This window comes from Rhamphochromis longiceps, linkage group LG9 (genome assembly GCF_057381845.1).
Source record: "Rhamphochromis longiceps isolate RC_006_pf linkage group LG9, R_longiceps_female_GT1.1, whole genome shotgun sequence".
NCBI classification, from domain to species: Eukaryota; Metazoa; Chordata; class Actinopteri; order Cichliformes; family Cichlidae; genus Rhamphochromis; species Rhamphochromis longiceps.
In genome coordinates, this window is record NC_140565.1 from 19,304,817 (window position 1) to 19,320,562 (window position 15,746).

Sequence of the window (15,746 nt, forward strand, 5' to 3'; positions counted from 1 at the left end):
CTCCTCTTGTTACTACACACAGTTGCTAACATTGTTAAGCTGACTCATTTGAACCAGGCTGGAAGATGACATCCATGTGTCTGCTGCTTAGCACAGTCCGCTCTGACCATCACCACAGACCTCTGACTTACTTGAGGGCTTTAATGTTTTAAAGACAACAGCTAACACTCACAGTTGTGCAGCTTCATATTTATGAGAATGTTGAAATGTATCGCTGGTCTGTTTTCAAGTGTGCACATTTAATTCAGTGTGTTTCTTTGCTTTTAACAGAGTTTACAGTGACCACTGGGGAATTATTACCTTAAAGTGGCTCTTGTTTGTAGGTAGGTTAGATGTACCAGATTTACCTATGCTGTGTTATCTATCCATCACATGCTGTGAGTGTTTTCTTGACATGGTGCACCCCTCCCCTTGGTATCTATATGCCTTGTCTTGCTGGGCATCTCACCCTGCTGTCTCTGCGTTTGTGTTGTCATGGAAACAGCAATGTGACAGGTCCTGGGTGGGCGTGAGGGATGAGCTGTGGGGTAATGGCCAGGTTTTTACAGCAGAGGGAGAGAAGAGGGTGTAACGGCAGAGGAGAGGTATCTGAAGCAAGGCCGAGATGATTGGTGAAAAAGCTGTGAGGGCTTTGACGCCAAGAGGAGAAGTGTGTGTGGGGGGGGAGAATTTATCCCCTCTGTGCTTCAAGACTGTTTTCATTGTGTTATTAAATGAACTCAAATCAATCATCTCATCTATTTGCGATGTGGAGTGGAAAGAGAAACCACATTGGATATGGTTTCTCTTTTTAGTTAAACTGCTTGTGGGCTTTCTAGAAAGTTCTGAAGATGCTTTCTCATCATATATTGTCAGATAAGTTGATATACAGGATTGGAACTGATCTATTGGACAATTATGTTAATTTTTTTTAATGCATATGTCCTTGTACTATGTCACGCGTCAGTACAATTTGGCTAGAAGGCTAGCTACATAGTGTTGAAAGAGCTAACAACAAAGGGTCTCCAGTATGGAGGCATTAAAGGTTGTTTTGTTTGTTTGTTTTTTAACTAGAGCTGGGCGATATGAGATTTTTTCATATCACGATGTTTTTTTCATTTCAGGCGATAACGATATCTATCACGATATAAGCCAAATAACTATATTTGTAAGATTTAAATGTGCCGTTGCTCACAAGTAAAATGTGAAATAATCAGCAGCTTGTTTTTATTTAAATATTTATTTCCCATAATAAGTTCAACAGGGTAGATGTACTTAAGGAACATGAGACTTTTTCAGATAAATAAAGGCAAATATTGCAAACTACACAAAAGGCAGCCGCTAAAGCGTTTAAGTTTCAAAATAGAACAAACAAAACAGACTAAATTGTCAATTCCACTTAGAAACAAAATATTAATTCTAAAAATAAATCTTAGTTTGTTTTACAGAAGAACAGACAAAACTGACTAACTTTTGTCAATATCAAATAAACTGAGAACTAAAAGGAAATTCTCAATCTCTCCTTGTTGTATAGCTGAGCTTTTCAAACAGTTTTAACAGTTACTTTAGTCTGACAAAAGCCGAATGACGAATTAGCGCTTCCAGTCAGAGACTGAGGCTACGTCCACGGGTACATGGGTATTTTTGAAAACGGAGGTTTTCGTTTTAAAAAATAATCCCGTCCACACATAAAGGGAGAAATGAAGGAAAACGCTGCTATGAACATGCCAAAGCAGCAGGTGGCGCTAGATTCCTAACCGTGCCGAAATGTTGGCCAATCAGAAGTCTAGAAGCCTCGGTGGGAAAAAGTAAACAAAGCTGGGGCATAGAAGCAGAACCGAGTCGTATGTGTGGAGGGACAGTAACTGTGTGTATATGTAAGCATTTAAACACTGCAGAGAGTAGAATTAACAGTAACAGTATTGTAGAAATTCATTTCACCGAAACAATAACGTGGCGCACAGTGTGACGCATGCACCAGTTTATTGTATTTCCAGACTTGCTTTCGGCACAATTTACAGTGCACGCTACTCTGTTTTTTGTCAGACTTGAAATAGCCGAAATACCTTCACACTACGGAACTTCTTTGGCTCTTCCGTTCGACAATCTCTCCGGCATTGCAACCATCATCTGTTTTCTCTTCGGTCACGCTCGGTTGATTTTTCTAGTCGGCACACTCATTTCCTCCATTACCCGCTGGCTCCATTACCCGCTGGCTGCTTCCCAAACAAACACACGTGCGGCTTGGCACTTGTGCTGTACGTAACAAGTCACGCGGACGTGACGCTGCGGCTGTGATTGGTTCGGCTCTGCGCTACTTAATTTGGATTGGCTGACCTTTTTTTTTTTTTTTTTTTTTTTTTTGAGGACAAGAGCGGCGAAGTCTATCGCGATAGCTTAATTTCTCTATCGAGTAAAAGTTATATCGCGATACATATCGTTATCGTTCTATCGCCCAGCTCTATTTTTAACCAAGAAATCTTTAGGCCAGCTTCAATGATTAGATTGGGACTGTATTATTCCGTAAACAGAGCAAAGGTAGCTGTGCTGATATCAGGACTCTAGAAGTTTAATTCTGAGGTTAGAGTTATAACTTGTGCCTTAAGCGTGCTCAGTATTTGGCATTCAAGGACACCAGTCTGTGCTAAATAATGAGTATGTCAGTTTAATGTAATATTTCAGAACATTTAAGCTCAGTAAGTAAATGTTATTAATCTTGCATTTAATCATAATAAGGGCGGGCTATTTCTCTGTGGCATTTAGCTTATGAAACACCTGCACTGTTAAGGGTGTACTCCTGGCTTAAGATGGGCCTTTGATGTAATTGTGATACATCAACTTGCAGTCTGTGTAGCCTTATTTGGACATCAGTGCATTTTCCTTTTATGACCTTTAGTGAAACTATTTAAACAGATGAAATCTCATTTAGCAGATCTGTTTAAAAAAAAAATACTACAAATGCTGGTGATTTTCCTCTTCTGGGGGTGCTTCTGTGCAGGAGAAACCCTGTGAGATGTTTGAGAATGTTTTGACATTAAGGTTTTAAAAACATCAACACACAAAGATTGACTCATGCCCTACTCCCATGGAGACTCCACCAGGCCTCTCGGGATGGTGATGCTCACAGACAATCCAATGATTTCAACATTCTGCGCTCCTCCACTTATGTAGGTCAGCCACAGCAAAGTGCATATTGATCTCTTAAGCTAAATGATATTGTGATATCTACTGCTTATTGAGAAGAAGGTGCCCTTAGCCTGTTTGGCTTTACCAGAGGAGACAGCAGAGGTCACATGTCTGTGTGGCTGTTCTTCTGCTGCTGTTTGCCCTTTTGTTTGTTAACCTGGTATGGCTCAGCTGTACAATACTGTAGATCTAACAATGCGTAAGGTGCTCATTATTATTTTAGAGGAGCTCCTTCCACAGTCATCGCTAGTGTAATGGAAAGATTACTTAAATAAAACTAAATGTCTAAATAAATAGACATTCATGGAGAGCTTTATGATAAAGGGAGCTTGGCGTTTTCTAATTTGATGCATGACAGGATGTAGTGAGTTGTAGATAAGGGTCTTTGAGTATGCTGTCTTAATTTGTGTGAGTGGGTGAATTGCCTTTTTCCTCTGCCACAATGTGTTTGTGGCTCTGGGTGCTAGCATGTGGTTGGCATCTTTCCCACTGCCCAGGATGGAATCCTTGGCACTGAAGGAGGGAGAGAAAACTTGGATTGAGCAAGCTGCCTGCTGGAGTTGGGTGGGTGGTCCAAAAATATGCAGTGTGAATTGGTCTTGAGAAAGCCATGCATTCACTCTTGTTCTAGGACAGAGGTAAACGCCGCACTTCCACCGCCATCACAGGCCGAGCTAGGGTGGCAGGGAATGATGTGCAGAGCAGCAGCATTTCTCACCCGCTTGTCATAAAGCCAGAGGAATGCGGGGATTGAGTTTCAGGCTTTTCACTTCTGTGCACATTGTGAGAGTCAAACTCTGACCAGTGCGGTTTCTCCTAACCCTCCCATCTCTCTCATCTCTCTGTTGACCTCTTTCTGCTGACTCAGCAGCGTTTCGTCAGTGACCTATAATGTGGTTTTGCGTGCTTTGTCTTTACTGCTTTCCGTGGGCATGGGAATCTCCTTAGCCAACCTGTGTTTTCAATCTGGACTAGAGTTTAGGTATAAAGCAGAAGTACTGTAACCAAATAACAACAGCACTTCAGCTGTTGGGCTTTTATATAATTGAGGAAATAATTAACAAGAATTTGCTGAACTAATCTGCTTCGATTATGATAAGTGTAAAGTAAAAATTGAAAGATTTATTTTTTGTTGTTGTTGAATGTAGAAGAGAGCTTGTGATGAGACCAAACAGCAGATGGGTTTGAGCATAGTCAAAAAATTTGTCTGACTGCTCAAATTATTTCAGCTCTCAATCTAAATCTACTACATGCGGAAGGAGAGAGTAGTAAAAATAAAGCAACACGTATGTTGAGTTTTTCCTCTGTGATGTTTCACTTATGAGTGTTTTTTTGTTTTTGTTTTTTTTTTTTTTTTACACAAAACCATCTTTTTTTTCTAGATGTTAAGTTTAACAGGCTCACATCATGCAAATACTGACAGCGAGGCTGACAGCCTTAGAGATGTAAACTTAAGTCTTTGTTCAGAGTACTGAAAGTATGCATGCATACCACCATGCAAAAGTGTGGCTCTGACATTTGATTTTGGTAAACAGTGGAGTTTTACCACCTAAGATACAGACGAGAACAATTTTAGGCTAAAGAGATGCAACTTGCTTGTAGGATAAATGCCTGGTTTGGGTTAGCTGTTTGGTAACCTTAACCCATCCAATTCCTACGTCAAAAAACCAAGGTGCAGTTAAAGCCCACACACATCCTTAAAGGCCAGCTCTTATAGTGGCCTTAAGCTGGAACCTGGTTTTGTTTTTCACAAAAATCTCTAGTCCGGATTTAAGCAAAAAAAAAAAAATAGTAATTGAAATTCACATGTGCAAGCATTCAAATGCTTAATAACTTAATAAAATGTTTTCTTTCCTGTCAGAACTGTCAGATATTTGTCGCTCGTGTTTGTATGTGAGTGTGCATGTGTTTGTTTGCATGTTAACGTGCTACCATTCATGCCTGAACTCTAGAGATTTGTGGTTTTGGCACCTGAAGATGTGGGCTGTCAAAACAAAACTCCCTCCCATCTCATCTGGCAGTGGAGTTCAAAACAAAGGCCCTCGCTGGAGAGGAGATTACACAGGAGAGGCTGAGCACTGATGCTACGCCGTGGAAGCCAACTGACAGTATCTTAATTTAACAACTCTTCTAGTGGGGAGAGCTTTCTTTGGTATTAAAAGCAGTGCTGACAGGAAATAATTTCGTATCCTCATAAACTGAATATTTAAATAATATATCACTAATGTTTGGAAAGTTGCCTGGCACTTCAACTTCTTTTTTTCTCATTCCATTTTTTTTAAATCAAAAATGTACTTACTTTTTCTTTGGTTATTTAAGAAATTAACCAACAGAGACAAAAAAGACAAGAAATGCCTCCAACAGTTTCACTCATGGCAGTCCATAAAGTCTTTCCTCAGAGATAAAAAGGCAATTATAGTAAACAAAATTCTAAAAGAAATAAAAATCAATTAAAGAAGAACTACATAACCCATGACAAACAGCTACTCTTGCTGTTCTCGGCTTGATTTAAACTATCCTAAACATTTGGAGTCTACAATAATTTCCAAATGCTTTTATCTGTTAGTTTGTTATTCTTTCAGGTACAAGCTGGGCAACATTTATCTAGTGCACAATAGCCATGTGCACTAAAGGTATAAAACCATTATGCACTAGATAAATGCGCACTAATAAGGACTGAAAGGTATTGTTGGGTCTAGTTAAAATTCTTTTGAAGTCACAGAAAAAAACATTTTGGAATGAGGCCAAACGCAGTAAAACGCTACGTAGACATCGTCGACAAGACCTGCTGAAGTTCAAACTGGGCATCAGGATGGAGGAGGAGGGTGTTTTAAGTGACTTTGAACGTGGCATGGTTGTTGTTGCCAGATGGGCTGCTCTGAGTATTTCAGAAACTGCTGATCTACTGGTATTTTCCCCACACAACCATCTCTAGGGTTTACAACGAATGGTCTAAAAAGAGAAAAAATCCAGTGAGTGGCAGTTCTCTGGGTTAAAATGCTGCTTTGATGCCAGAGGTCAGTGGTGAATGGTCAGACTGCTTCAAGCTGATAGCAAGGCAGCAGTAACTCAACAACCACTGGTTACATGCAACCAAGATTTGCAGAAGAGCACCTCTGAACACACAAGTTGAACTGCAGGGGCAGAAAATCGCACCTACTAAAACTTCTAAGCTATTTTCATTTATAATCTTTTCAATTTAGATTTAATTTGTGCTTCAGTTCTTCAGAAAACATGACACCAGAGTTTAAGTGATCCAGATCTTCAGTCTTTTCAAGCCGTTTAGAGCCTAACATCCAATGTGTGCCCAATAAGGAATATGTAACCCCCCAGCAATCACAAGGCAAGTTTAAGGAACTTAAGCCCTGGCTTTTCTATTTGTCCATCTCTAAGCATCTCTATGTTTTGAAAAGTATGAATTACTGTTGTGTTAGATGATTGTGTGTGGGGGTTTTTTTTTTCTTTCTTTCTTTTTTTTTTTTTGGCAAATTATGAAACCAGGAAGTGAAACTGTTGAGATCAAGAATCTTTTGTGTGGGTTTTTCCCCGCCACCTGGACACTAAGTTAGTGCATGACATTTACACAAGTTTGAGGATAACCATGCTTGCATTTGAAACCAGGACCTTCTTGCTGTGAGGCAGTGGTGCTACCAACTCAGCTACTACTGACTGCTTCCTGTTAGTAATTTCCACTGAGATAGTCAGTGTGTGCTTTGCCAAGTGTAGGTCAAATAGGTTAGGGTCTACTTGACCTGGCATATACAAGTGTTTCAGTGGGATACAGTGTAAATGGAAGGAATGGTGAGAGAGGAAGAGAAGGGTGCTTTGCGTAGGTCTTTAGTCTGTCTCGTCCAATTACATGTTCCACTATCAGAGCAGCAGCAGTTGTCTTAATCAGGTAATGCTGAGGTTTAAAGTCATCCCCCTAAACATGCTTCACAGATGATTACCGGGCTCATGCTTACAGTGTAGCGTGAAGCAGAAGACAGCATTTGGAACCGTTTCCCTATCCTTGCTACTGTCATAGAACTAAAAACTGAAGCACGTTTATTTAAGCCTTTTGCAGATTCATCAGTCTTTGTGTGTGTTTGCAGTGACTGTTAGCCTGTCACATTGTCTCAGTCTTTGGCTGAGAAAGTGACATAGTTGTGTCAGCTGATCTGCCCTCCCCCCCTCCCCCCCCCGCTAACATGGAGCCTTATCCTGATTCTGCTTCCACTGTACAGCTTCAGGCGCCATGGGAACTAATTCCTTACAAACTGTGACAACCAATAAAAGATGGCAGACCCACCCCCACGCACACACACACAGATATGCAGTCGATATATAGAGAAGTCACAAGACAAGTTCCAGATCATCCTAAAATTTGATACAATTGGCCACAGATTATTCTTTCTGTTCACACCCTTTCTCAACCTCGTGTTCCCGTGGCTCTTTTAGCTACACACACACATGTATCCATGTGCTTCCTCTTGTCACTGTGACTCACCTTTCACATCACACGTTATTAATGTCATTACGGTCGTTATACATTTGCGTTTACTCCCAGTGAGGTCACAGTTGAAGGTGCTAGCTGTTGCTATTTGAGCAACATATGTAAGTGCACCAAACACCGGGCTTCATCTGCACCAGTCTTTTGAATTATTAATGAGCGTATCTCTGTATATGCTGATCTCACTGATCACTGGATTAAAAATCACTGAATTTTTAGTCAAATAGTTTAGATAGCAGGCTCTTTCCTTCTCTCCCCTTTTGTGCTTGCTGCTTGTATTCTTTGTAGCAGTAAATGAAAATCTGTACAAGTTGTTCAGAATGATTATCATCATCCTACGATGACACATTTATTTCCTGATAAGAATGGTATCCAATGGTGACAATGTCCCACTTCATAAGATATGAGGGGGGGACTCGGTGTTTAAATAAGTATGTGAATGCTGTTTGCGTTTGTGGTCACTAGATCTCAACCCAACACCTCAGGCTGATTCTGTTTAGCTAGCACTCGCCATCAGCATCATCATCATCATCACAACTATTCAAGATCGTAGGAAATCTCAGTTTGGCAAAATGCTGTACACCTTGCAGTTTCTCCTTTGCCTTTCTTTTTACCACAGCGTCTTGACCATATCTTGACATCACAATGGCTTAAAGGACTTAACGGCCAGGTATTTCCATGAGGATAGGCATCAACCTTTTTTGTTTATTTTTATTTTTTAATTAAATTGATGGCCATTAGTGCCCTATTCAGAAGGCACATAGCTATAGCTCCATTGGTGCTTAACCCTTGTGTGACCTGGCTCTTATGGTCATGAACTATCTACCCTTTGTCCAATGAAAACCTGATTGGCTGGCTTTGTAGCATTGTTTAGCCCAGCCTCAATGACAAAGTCTTTGACTCAAAATGAACAGTAAGCAGTAAGGGATTGCAACTACTAAGTTTTGGCTTTAGATAACGGCATCAACCAGAGCAAAAATGTTACCAATCAAAATTGCTTTGGTGTGGGGTACCCAGTTTTGGCTTTAGAAATTTCTGCCCTCTGAGTATAATGGAACTTGATGGCACTTGCCTTGTGGTACTCAATGTGCCAAAAAAATACATTTGTCACTTAACAGCAATGTCTTTCCAGGAATCATGACCCGGTTCCTACAAACTAAGGCTATGAACTAAGGCTTGTCTGAGGTCTGATATATCTCTGAGTACAATAGTTTTCAAACTGTGCAATGTTCAATAGTCTGTCTTGCTGTTAAGGTTCAACAATACAATATTATCATGATACTGCTGAAAAAAAGCAACATGGACACTAAAACCTGTTATAAATGTTACCGTAAGACAGAGTCAGACTGCTGTCAGTCTGCGATTAAATGGGATCAAGTTGGCAATTACATGCAATCTGTTTCTGATAGTACAGAAACTAACTGTGACAAGTTGTCGATAATCATATATCTGTTGCTGTGTGCATAGACAGCAGATTATTTACGGATGAGAAGTAAAAAAGAGCCGCCAGGTGCTAAAAAAATAAACCTTAGACTCAAACGTTAGAATAGGCTTTTCCCCGCAGCACGCCATGTAATAAATACTCAAAAAGAAAACGGCGGCCGTTACAACTTATGTCTAAAAATGTATAGTTTCATGCATCGGTTAAAACACTCGACTCCAGGTACACGATGCGCAGCTGGAAACACTTCCCGCAAGTCGAGCTGCCCGAGATTACAGAAAATGTTACATTTTTGTGATTTATATTGTTGTCGGGACGATAGAATTGTTATATCGGGATATGAGATTTTGTTCATATCGCACAGCCCTAAGTGGGCACCAAAAATCAAGGAACACACTAACAATAACAATATCTATTTATTTTATTCCTGTACTCTTCATTTTTCTGCCGTAATGATTTCCCAACCCCAGGACTAATAAAGGGAATTTTATCTCGTCTTATCTTATCTTGTCAATTAGCACCGCACTTATCTACATGGATAATGAGCACTACAAGCCAAATGTAAAGTACACCATAACTGGCTCCTTAGAAATGCTGATTAGGTCTTGAATAGCATATCTGAAGAGCCTGTGGCAGAGTATGCATCACAGCAGAGCAAACTAATGTCAGGATATAACACAGCGGTAACATGCTGCCTCTCTAGTAAGCCCCTCTTCCAGTGTGGTCGACTCCCAACTTCACTAACTAAAAATGTAGTGGGTGATTGTAGTCCCTGATTTAGTGAGATCCACATAGCAGCATCAGCTCTCCATCTGATGTGTCATATCAGAGAGTGGAGTGCAAGTCTCACGCACACATTTGATTCCACCTTATAGCTGTGTAAACCTGGAAGTAAACGCTATTGATAAAATAGTAGTTCATAGTTCCCTCATAGTTTGTAGCTTCTCTTTCATTCAGCTGGGATTTTTGCTGCGTATAATGAAACTGTCTTTTATCAGTTAACTGTTTAATTGGCTGAAGTCTGTTTAAGGGGAACCTGAACTTCTGACCTCATGATCTTTGACCTCTTTCTAAATGCCAACAGATGGTTGGACTGAGGCCATACAGAGCGCAGTGACAGGTTTTGAGGTTTGTGTGACCAGCACTGTTAGTGAGTCTGCAACTTTGTGACTTCTAGTACTGAGGTTTTGTGGCCTTTTTAGTAGCAAGCGTCTTTTGTGTGTCTGTGTCTTACTGGATAAATGTTAGTACATAACTCAGTTAATGTTGCGGCTTAAGCACAGTGGTAGCTTGGCTTGACAGTGTTGTGTGTGTGTGTGTGTGTGTGTGTGTGTGTGTGTGTGTGTGTGTGTGTGTGTTTGGTTTTTTGTTGTTGTTTTTGCAATCACAACATGAAGGTTCCATGGATCTAAAGGGACGCCGCCTTTTTCTTAGGGGCAGCTCTGCTCAGTTTTAATTACATAATTTGTATGCTTGTGTCTTGCATATTTCTGCTATGACTCTTGATCCTAGTCTGCGATGACACCGGTAATGTCACCACCGGGTTCCCTGTGTCACAGGAACTATTGATATTGTTAGATGAGATTGGAGAGATGCTACCTGCCAGTTAAAGTGATGTAATGGGAAGGATGCTTCAGCATTACTCGTAACCCACCCTTTTCCCCCCTGTGGTGCATCATAGCAATAACTCCTCATGATCCAAACAACAGATCCGTGAGATCCATTTTATTTTTGATTATAGCTTCTGACATGTATTGATCCAGTTGAGCATGTACAGAATATTAATGTTAAAGCAACTCTATAGTGTTTTCGCGCTCAGCCCACAGATTAAGGGTTTTTTGTGAGTTCGCATGTGATCGCATTAGTGAAAATTCCTCCAGAGGATGAAAACTAAGAGCCACTAGAAAGAGGAAATGAAAGGTGGAGCTGATAAATACAGTAATACTGACATTTTTCTTTAAATGAAATTGACTGTAGCAGTTTTTCCAGACATGTGAGCTAATTCGTGCAGATTGACAGTAATTGTTAATTTATTTTTGTCTTTAAAGTATTTGGTAACCCTTCCCTGACTCCTCTTAGATGCCAGGTATTGAAGTGTGTCGTGTGCAGCAGTTGAGAATGCCAAATATCACCTTTCCACATGGCTTCTAGCCGTGCAGTTGTGTAGCGTTCACGAGAGGAATCAGTTTACTCTTATGTCAGCAAATGACATCACGTGAGTGAATTCCTTCGGCTGACTCACTTGGCACCTTCATGCAGAAGGACGACTGCGTGAGGCTACTGAAGCCTTTCATTTACTCCCCACCCCCCACCCCCCAGTGTAGCCAAATAACTTGGCAGAGTCCTTTTTAAAGTTACCATTGCATTTTATAATTACCCAAGTGGGAATATCATTTAAAATTGAAACCTTTTTTTCTGGATCTAATTAATTGTATGCCATGATTAAAAAGGTGCTCACTGTCTTCCACGATGTAATAGGCTTCACAATCCCCAAGGATATTATAAGACTGCAGACGACTAACTTGCAGTTTCACACTAACTTAATGTAAACTGTTAATGCTACAGTTGCAAGAAAATAAGGCCAGGCTTTCTGCTTCGTGATATGTCTTCACTTTACAACATGCAGATGTTGCATTATTGACTTAGAACATGTTCTAATATACCACAGTTACAGATTTAATTTATTTTTGTCCTGAGTTGTGCTGATTCACACTGTGGACTGTGGACCCCAATTCTGCTGTTATTTCTTTCATCAGGGAGAAGTGGATGATGCATAAAGGTTTCCTAGCATTAACGTCTTGCAGCAATGGCCTGAGGGACTCTCTGGACTGAAGCCAAGGTGAGAAGCAAAGCCAAAGCCAATTCTTGTTTAACGCAACTCTGCTGTGCAACATGGCAAATAAGCACTCCTCTCCAAACACAGAGAGACCAGATGTACTGATGATGCAAGGCTCAAACCTTCTTTTTTTTTCTTCAATCCTTAATAAGTTATTGGGGGGGGGAGTTTAGATTTGTCTTCAAGCTTGTCTGAAAACAATCTTGCATGTCTTCTTCAGCACCTTGTTCATGTGTTCTATTATCTCCAGCTTCTTAGATCAGTTTTGTAGTTTTAAGAGAGGAGCAGCTACACAGTGAAGATTTTCGTTACAGGTTAGAGCTCCCTTTGGAGGGATCAGTCTGCCTGATGCAGATATTACTGGGAGATCGAGGCCTTCTTAACCGTCTCTCCTGATCTACCACAGCTCTTGCCTGACCCCTTTCTTTGTGTTTAACCCTTTAAGACCTAGCATAGAACCAAGTCCGCCAGAGCTTACTTTATATTTTTACATGCTGTAGTGCCATTTTTTGGGAGCATTTCAAGTTGCTATACATCAATACAACCATTATAGCCCAATTTTAATTATATGTATGCATTAAGTCCATAGTAACTACATAAATTGCAAAAAAGTGCAATAAACTATAAAAAAATTGAAAATCGTTTTTGTTTTTTGTTTTTTTACATATACTTCTACTTGGAGAAATTTAATGGGTTTATCCCTCAAAACTTTAAATACAAAAAAGTTGCAAAAAATAGTTTACAACAACAGGAAATTTATTTTGAGTGTCTTCATAGTTTTATTTTTGAGATACACCAATTATTAAATACTGCAGAAAAAACAAACCTATGATGCAAATTTGCAAAAAAAACAGCATGTGCATCAAAATAAACTATTTAAAGCAGTGCAATTTGAGTTCTAAGCATCCCAGAAACTATTCAGAAAAGCATAAAGTCAAACATAACTTTTAAAAACATCAGTATGGGCTTTTAAGGCCTACAAGTAAAAAAAACGACATTTTCCGTGAAAATGACGTCACTTCCAGTTTCGGGCAGGTCATGTCGGACATGCGATCGTTCGCGCTGACGTCTATTTCAATGTAGGAAGTTTTACGAACAGCTGATCGGATCGGCAAAGCGTGTTTCTGGAATATTATGTTTTTGTTCCTGCAAGCACTTTTTATGCAATTTTTGCAAAGCTATATGTGGAAGGAAACCGTGACCTAGGACAAGCTGATGGCATAAGATGTAAGTACAACTCCTCCGGTTTCATATGCAAAAAAAACTATTGCGCTAGCTTACATGGTTCCGGTTCTATGTGGGATTTAAAAATAGTTCTGCAAAACGGAGCGTGCCCGCTCCGACCGGCTTTAAAGGCTTAACAGTGTCCAGATTCAGCTGTTCTTGCAAGTGAGAGACCTTTTCAACCATTTTGTGTGTGAGGGGAGAGAATGTTGATGTTGATGAGATCCGCCCCGAGTTCCTGAAGGCTCTGGACGTTGTAGGGCTGTCCTGGTTGACACGCCTCTGCAATGTTGCGTGGAGATCAGGGGCAGTACCTGTGGACTGGCAGACCGGGGTGGTGGTCCCCATCTTTAAGAAGTGGGACCGGAGGGTGTGTTCCAACTACAGGGGGATCACACTCCTCAGCCTCCCTGGGAAAGTCTATGCCAGGGTGCTGGAAAGGAGAGTTCGTCCATTAGTCCAACCTCGGATACAGGAGGAACAATGCGGTTTTCGTCCTGGTCGCGGAACACTGGACCAGCTCTTTATCCTCTCCAGGATACTTGAGGGTGCATGGGAGTTTGCCCAACCAGTCTACATGTGTTTTGTGGACTTGGAGAAGGCATTCGCCTGTGTCCCTCGGGGTGTCCTGTGGGAGGTGTTGCGGGAATATGGAGTGTCTGGCCCATTGCTACGGGCCATTCGATCCCTATACAACCGTTGCAAGAGCTTGGTTCGCATTGCCGGCAATAAGTCGGACTCGTTCCCGGTGGGTGATGGGCTCCGCCAGGGCTGCCCTTTGTCTCCGGTTCTGTTCATAATTTTTATGGACAGAATTTCTAGGCGCAGCCAAGTGGCGAAGGGCTTTCGCTTTGGTGGCCTCAGAATCTCATCTCTGATTTTTGCAGATGATGTGGTTCTGTTGGCTTCATCGGGTGAGGGCCTCCAGCTCGCACTGGAACGGTTCGCAGCCGAGTGTGAAGCAGCGGGAATGAGGATCAGCACCTCCAAATCTGAGGCCATGATTCTCAGCCGGAAAAGGGTGGAGTGCCCACTCCGGGTCGGGGATGAGTTCCTGCCCCAAGTGGAGGAGTTCAAGTATCTCGGGGTCTTGTTCGCGAGTGATGGGAGAAGGGAGCCGGAGATCGACAGACGGATTGGGGCTGCAGCTGCAGTAATGCGGACGCTGCACCGGTCCGTCATGGTGAAGAGGGAGCTGAGTGTAAAAGCGAAGCTCTCAATTTACCGGTCGGTCTACGTCCCTACCCTCACCTATGGCCACGAGCTGTGGGTAGTGACCGAAAGAACGAGATCGCGGATACAAGCGGCAGAAATGAGCTTCCTCCGAAGGGTGGCTGGCCTCTCCCTTAGAGATGGGGTGAGAAGTTCGGCCATCCGGGAGGGGCTCAGAGTAGAGCAGCTGCTGCTCCACATCGAAAGGAGCCAGCTGAGGTGGTTCGGGCATCTGACAAGGATGCCCCCTGGGCGCCTCCTGGGTGAGGTGTTCCAGGCATGTCCCACCGGGAGGAGGCCCCGGGGCAGACCCAGGACACGCTGGAGAGATTATATCTCTCGGCTGGCCTGGGAAAACGCCTTGGTATTCCCCCGGATAAGCTGGAGGAGGTGGCTGGGGAGAGGGAGGTCTGGGCCTCTTTGCTTAGGCTGCTGCCCCCGCGACCCGGCCCCGGATAAAGCGGATGAAGATGGATGGATGGATGGATGGATGGGAAAGAATGTTTTACTCTTGGAACCAGTACTACTACTACTAAGTTTCTGTTATTTTAAAGGTTACATTTCAGTTGGGGCCTGGGATTATTGTATTGCTCACTGTTCTTACACCATTTTCTGAGGGGATTCATCATCATAATAGTTTGCATAAGATGGCATGGTTTTGGTTGCTGTTGCTAAAACTGGATTTTCTTCTTCATGTTCTGAGTTTTGTTGTATTTTTGATGCAGCCTGCACTTGTTTAACGTAGCTACACTCTAAGTGTGTCTGTGTGGCTTGAATGCGCTGCCACGTGCTGATCCACAGTGGCACAGTGAATATTAAAAAAAAAAAAAAAAAAAAGATGGTATGCAGTTCTCAGCACCGCACAGTACAGTTGCAAAATAAAGTTTGAGCTGTTGGAGTGCTCTGTTTTGTTCTCATCTACATCCAAGTCATAGTTTTAGACACACAATCAGACTAAACTATTAACATGAAACTCTAACTTTAGTAACTCCTTTCCTGCAGATACTTATTGCACAATTATTAGGAGGAATTTTAGACTGTTCCTGTTCCTTTTATACTTGAGTATTTGAGTGTTTTGTTTTGGGGTTGTTGTTTTTTTTTGTTTGTTTGTGTGTTTTTTTTTTTTTTTTTTTTTTTTTTTTAATTGAATAGACCTTTCTGTCTTGCCAAAGCATCTTAGTTCAGTTAAGGTCAGTACTCTTCAATTCGGCCTTTCAAAAACCTGAATTTTATCCTTTTTAAACTTGTTCCACTCCTATGACAATGATGACTACATGACTTGTAGACATTCTTGGTGTCTTTTTTACTTCATGAATGCCAAAGTAATTAGAAATGCTTTTCTAACCTTTCTTAAATTTTATGCCACTTCCTCTGAG

General features: G+C 41.5%; 1 protein-coding gene across 7 annotated transcripts in view; it reads left to right on the forward strand.

The window, feature by feature from the left end:
• ncoa2 (nuclear receptor coactivator 2) overlaps positions 1–15,746 on the forward strand; it is a 62,455-nt gene that overhangs the window by 5,742 nt on the left and 40,967 nt on the right. For 6 of the 7 annotated variants that reach the window (XM_085418635.1, XM_085418638.1, XM_085418640.1 and 3 more), the window contains exon 2: positions 11,855–11,937. The exons of the other annotated variant lie outside the window; for it this stretch is intronic. The gene's annotated coding sequence lies outside the window, so the exon portion shown is untranslated. The remainder of the gene's footprint in view (positions 1–11,854; positions 11,938–15,746) is intronic. 7 annotated transcript variants of the gene reach the window in all.